We start from the raw sequence: 6,392 nt of genomic DNA, 5'->3' as shown, positions 1-6,392 counted from the left end.
GTTTGTATTCCATGAGCATTCTGGCAAAAGAAAGCAAGAATTAACCCAAATTAAGGGCTTCTTTCATTAATTTGGGATGTGTCCCAAATATGTAATCAGAAAATAATTTCAGAAAATATAATATGAGTAAAAACCAGCAGAGTGCTCACACAGAGTAGTTAATCAATGAACATGTATTTAATGAATAAAATTATTTTTCTAGATGCTATTAGAGTTTTGATCCCTTTTGCCTGGGGACTTACTGTCCAGTAAAATTAGAAGAACCATGTAACAAAAATAAGTAGGAGCACCAAAAGGTAAATTATCAGGGCCAGATGTAGATGCATAATACAGACAACAATGCATGCTCCAGTAGTTCAGTGAAAGAAGAAATGTTTGGCAGGGGGTGGGGACAAGGATGGCTCATATAACTGGACTGGATGTTGTTGCTACAACAGAAATGTCTCAGAAGAAAATAAGAATGATTCTGCAATTAAATCCTTTGAAAGTTGTTTCGCTGTTTCCATATAGACAGCTTTTGAATGCAATATGTAGGACAGCTTACCCAACTGAAGTGCAAAAATCCTTTTCAAAAAACGCATTTTCCTTATTACCTGAGGATCAAATAATAAATAATAATAATAAATGCAGCTTGAGGAGGAAAAGCCACACTCCCATTTATTCTTTTTGGTGTTTTACCTTAAAAGAAGCTTTGATATTTTTATACATCAGTCAGCATCCAGCTCATTTCCGTGCTGGTGTGTTAACCTTCTCCCTCTGGACACTTGGGATATTAATATTATCCTCTGTAACAATCAGCAGAAGAAATAAAGCATTTACACAAATACTGCAAATTAGATTAAACTGCAGTTCTGATGTAACCCTGTGACATACAGTTTCTTGCGAATTAAGCCAAATGTACAAGCATTTAATGACTAATCCTTTTAGGTATTTTAATGCCCACATGAAGATTTATTGAGGAGAAAGGGAAAGCATATGCGGTTTTCCGTTAGAGCCTGCCTGCGGGCGGAGGATTGAGCAGATTGGCTTTTTTTAATTAATATTTCAGTTCTTTGTGTTTTGGCGGGCAGGTTGCACGTGGTCCTGGTACTGAACGGACAGCTCCTTTCTCTTAGGCTGTGCGCTGGGGGCTAGCAGTCTATGTGGGCAGTGGCAGACCCTGGAGAGAGAGGAGAGAAAAAGAGGGCTAGAGATGAAATCAAGTGCTGACTCCCCCCTCTTCCTTATACCCCACACAGCCATAGGCTGGCCTCCTCCAGAAATTAACCTACTGATCTATATTGGTAAAATTAGTTATACTAGAAGGCTTCTCCGTTCAGCCACAAAAGAGGAGGAGAAAGCTTGTCAGACCCTCCTCCCTCCCCTGGGCTTACTACAAACAACTTTTCTGATGCTAGGAGGAAACCTTTGAAGATAAAGGCAAGTTCGCCTACACTTTAGGAATCCCTCCTGCAGATGGGAGGATTCTAACTAATGAAATCTCCAGGATCACATTTGTTTTTAATGTTATAAAACCTTGTTAAATAAAGTAATACATGCCTGTGTGTATGTATGCATATGTACGTATATGAGTAGATACATATGAGTGTGCATGTATATACGAGTATGTACGTGTGTATATAGGAAAGATGGAAATAGATGCATAGATATAGATGGACATAGAGCCTGATCAACCAAATTAAAAATATCAATGATCTTGAAAAGTTTCTTTTATTTATGCCAATTGCATATTACTTTCAAACAGAATCTGAACTTTGTTTTAAAGTTCATCGGGGTATAAGAAAAAGATGTAAACAATTGTGAGCTATTGGTAACCACACATCACATTCATTTAAGTACCTTGTAACATTAAAATGTTTTCACAGAAATATGAGCTGGAGAATTTAAGGATCTTTTTGATGCTATGTTCAACATCAGTGCTTATATCCTCCAAAATAAGTCTCCAAAATAAAATACGTTAGGTGTATATCAAATGTATCACACATTTTTGTTAAGCTAAGACCTAAAACATGCATTTCTACTTACATTTCTTCCCATATGGGAGATGTAACTATTGCTGCTCATTTGTAGTTCTCCCCTTCTTCTGAGAATATGGGAAGATGATATTCTCTCCTTGCCCTGTAGTTTACCACAGCCACGTGACTATATCTGGTCAGTGTGTTTCTGAGACAAAAACTGTATTTACTTGTGCCAGAACCCCCAGACTCCTTCCCAACATAATCTTATGGTAATGCAGAGATAAAGATCTCACTAGATCCCTGAGCCTCCCTATGGAGAATAGCTGCCCTGGCGAGGTGTCCAAATCCCCAGTGAATTGTATGTATGTTTGAGGGAAATAAACTTTTGCTATGTTAAGCCACAGATATTTGGAAACTATTCGTTATCACAGTGCAGCATGTCCTAAGCTGACTAATAAGCTCCTTTAAAGAAAAAAAAAATAGTAAGTTTCCCTAGGTCAGAATTGTCAATGATTGACCTTTCTTGGGACATTATAAACCAGTGCTGTTCAACATAAACAAAATGCAGGTTACATAAGTCATTTTAAATATTCTAGTAGCTATATTTCATAAATATATGAAAGTAAGGTGTGTATTTTATACTTACAGCACATCTCAATTTGGACTAACTTTGTTCCAAATTGCCAATGCCCTCTAGCAAAAATGACCAAACACACACTTGTAGTTGAAGAAACTATAGGGAGTCGTGGAACATCTTGATAAAGAGAGTTAAATATAACAATCTATCACAGGATTTGAACTTAGGCTGGGTGATTTTAGGAATGGCCCAAGGAAGTAGAGGTTCACACTGGACTGAGTATTCTTAGGAAAAGGGAAATTTTTTTTTTTGTTTTTTGTTTTACACTGAGGGAAGACTAAAGCAAAAGCTCTAATTAGTAAAGAAGCAGCAGTCACTCACATCAGCCAGGAAAGGAGGATATTGGGTATTTTCATGTGTGAACAACATTCATGTCTGTGTTGATTACAGAGTAGTCTTATTTTCATGTAAATCTGTCATGGTCACAGAGTGGCCCTGTGTGATGTTGATGTTCTGTGAGATGGTTTGTATTTAACAGAACACCAAGACCTCACTGGGAGTGAGGCCAGTCTGTAGCAACACCATGGCCTAACTGATAACGCTAGTTCAACTCCTGGATGTCAGAGCCATTTGAGGGGTATGGGATTGGGAGGAGGTAGTTTAGTTTAGTTTTTTCTCAAGGTGCTTGTATTAGTCTGCTAGGGCTGCCATAACAAAATATCACAGACTGGGAGGCTTAAACAACTGAAATTTATTCTCTTACAGTTCTGGAGGCTGGAGTCCAAGATCCAGGGGTCAGCATGTTTGGTTTCTTCAAAGCCTTTCTCCTTGTCTTGCAGATGGCCACCTTCTTGCTGTGTCCTTACATGGTCTTTCCTCTATGGGTACATATTTCTGGTTCCTGCTCCTCTTCTTAGAAGGACATGAGTCATATTAGATTAGGGCCTTGCTCTTATGACCTCACGCAACCTTAATTACCTCCTTAAAGGCCCCCATCTCCAAATATATAGTCACATTTGGGGTTAGGGCTTCAATATATGACTTTTGGAGGGAACAATTCCATCTATAATGGTACTCCGTAGCCACATGTAGCTAAGCATAAGACAGTACAATTATAGACAATTTGAAATTGATTGTGTCTATTTACTAGAGACTCACATTGGCTGGGGACATTTCTCAGTAGAATAAAAAAAATTTTTTCAAGTTTCATCATTAAAAGGAACTCTGGATTTTTTTGGGTCCCTCTTTTCATTATGTCCTTTCCTTATTATGTAATGAACTGACTTCATGGTAAAGAGGTCTGTAATTAGGTTTAAAGATGACCCAACTTTTCACATTAGGGTGGGGTTCCATAAGCAGTTAAATAAAGTGTGTGAAACATCTCCCTATCCTTTAACATTTCCTAATTTCCAGTCAATGAATCACTTCTTGAGAATAGATTTTATAGTGTCATAAGAACCCTAATTCTGTCATTCCAAGCCAGTGAAGCAGCATTCTTCCAATCTAGCAAGAGTTACAAAAGAGCCTATGTTTCATGCTAGATATACCATCTTGGGAAGGGACAGGATGAACTTCCTATACTTATTTCGCAAGAGGCCAATAGTCTTATTTTTCTGTGGAAATATGAGTAGGTTCCTTGTTCTATGGAAAATCACAAATTTTGAAGTGATCTTCGGTTTGTTGATTTTGAAAAGGGAAAAAAATATGTTAGCATGAACAATTTGAAATCCCAGACCTTTTATAATAATCCTTTTGAATTACTTTGGCCACCATGATCTACATAATGATGGTAAATAAGTACATTATCAAGGTATACAATTTTTACATCTTGAGAATTTTGAATTTTGCTGTCAACTGTGCCTGAGACACACTTGACCTTGTAAACGAAAAGTACATTAAAATGATGTCTCTCTAACATTCTGCATTACTACTACTACTCTATTGCTGGAGTCCAGATAATTAATGCAAGAGCTTCCTCCTCTAACTCAAAACTGGATGTGCCAGTGCAGAGCATCTGCATGTACTTAGTTTTGTCACCATCTAAATCTTAGCATTCAGATTGGAACACACTCCTAAAAGACTAATGCTGTTTCAACGTATTTAACTAGGGAAAGAAACCTGTTCTCTTTAACTGCTGGCACATAAATATATAAGAAGTAGATAGTGTTCAATCATACAAAGAGCCTTACACTGTATTATTTATCAGAATGTCTACATTCATTACAGATATTTCTAATATGTGGTGCATATTTAATACATCACAGTCTATACCTGTTTCCAGTGTCTTATACTAGAGAGAAGTCTCAATGCTAGATTTAGTCTCTAATTTTCCAAAAGCAGGGCTTGAGCAGTGTTATTCTTACATCTGAAGATTTTCATTAACCCACGCCATCCCCACTTCACTGAACTTAAAATGGACATTCTATGACATATTCTGTTCTCAGACAGATTGAGAGGATACTCCCAAGGGGATGAGACTCCAAGAATCATTAGATGAGTTGTCTTCTTTTCTGCAGTAACTTCTTCAGTAAAGATATTTTATCTAAGGACAGAGAGAAAGAAAGGAAGTGAGTGATTGAGAGCAGGAAAAAAAAAGTTAATAGTAAGAGGATAACCAAAGGGCAGCCGTGGTGATCGGGTATTTCTGGAATGGCTACTTCCATCCTTTGCAGAGAACACTGAGAGACAGAGGGGATTCAGGAGGATGCCTATAACTTTTCATAACACCAGAATGGAGAAGAGGCCTGAGCAAAGTTGTCCCTTCTGAATCTAGACTTCAAAAAGATAGTACTCTGACATGAAAACCAGTAGAAATGTTTACTATGAAGACAGACAAGCTAGAATGGAGTGTTGGAAAGGATGGGCCATGGAAGAGAAGCAATCCTGTTCATCACTAGTAGGATTGATACAAACCCATGGAAGGATTGGCCAAACCAATCATTTTAAAGTGCATTATCAATTACAAAGTTGATTCATTTATATTCACCCCCACTTATTATAAACTGACCATGAAAGAGGGCAGAGTAGTTAAGTGACTTGCCTGATGTCACAGAGCCAATCAGCAGCAGAATCTATGCATCCTTTGCCTTCCTCTACTTGCTCAAAGGGAAATCAAAAGAGATAAATTTATCCTGGCAATTGTCTTTTGTCCATATGATGCCCATAACCAGAAGTGACTTGGGGAGAAGGGGCATTACCTCATGCAACCAAAAATGGCAGGGCCAAAGTAGGAAAAAAAATTCTAATGGAATGTCCTGTTAGGTAAGATATGTAATAAAGCAGACTGGTACACATTTCTGGACAATGTCCCTGAACATTCCAGGCAGCAGACAGATAGTAGGAAACAAAGCAATGAGGTAAATATGGATGGACCAGGAGTTTCAAAACAAAACTATTCAAGGGTAAGTAAAAGACAGACGTGAGGTCTAAACAGCATGCACAGAGCGTGGAGATTCGGCAAGATTACATAATGAAGTCAAGAAAGTGTAAAGGCAAACAGTAGCACAGCCAAGTTGAAGAATAAAGGGCGATTGCACCAGAGATTAAGATAAATAAAATAATAAGGCATTGTTCCAGTACATAAGGAAGAAAAGGTCAATGGAAAAATAAAGGGGACCTCTGAGAGGCTTGCTGGGGTAATTGACAGAAGAGGAAGACAAAGCTCTTTCAGTTAAAAAAAAAAAAAAAAGTAACTGGAGGCCTTGATTGCCTCAAAGCTCCTCAAGGCTGCTAGCAGGGAGAAGAGGCAGGGGCTTAGGGTCAGCAACCAGACACATCAACACAGGTCAGTTAGAAGGTAGGCAGTAAGATATGTACTAGGGTGACCAGAACTTGAAGTATTACAAGTGAAGAAGCAC

At 38.1% G+C, this 6,392-nt stretch overlaps 1 long non-coding RNA gene across 1 annotated transcript; it reads right to left on the bottom strand.

The window, feature by feature from the left end:
* Positions 1–935: 935 nt before the first annotated feature.
* On the bottom strand, positions 936–6,033 carry LOC140636316 (uncharacterized). Its single transcript, XR_012033592.1, has 3 exons — positions 4,899–6,033; positions 3,299–3,447; positions 936–1,159 (listed from the first exon to the last, which is right to left on the bottom strand). It is a non-coding gene; the product is annotated as an uncharacterized lncRNA (long non-coding RNA).
* Between the last annotated feature and the right edge of the window lie 359 nt (positions 6,034–6,392).

This window comes from Canis lupus, chromosome 7, assembly GCF_048164855.1.
Source record: "Canis lupus baileyi chromosome 7, mCanLup2.hap1, whole genome shotgun sequence".
NCBI lineage: Eukaryota > Metazoa > Chordata > Mammalia > Carnivora > Canidae > Canis > Canis lupus.
The sequence above is the reverse complement of the archived record's forward strand: the minus strand, read 5'-3'. Positions and strand labels throughout refer to the sequence as shown.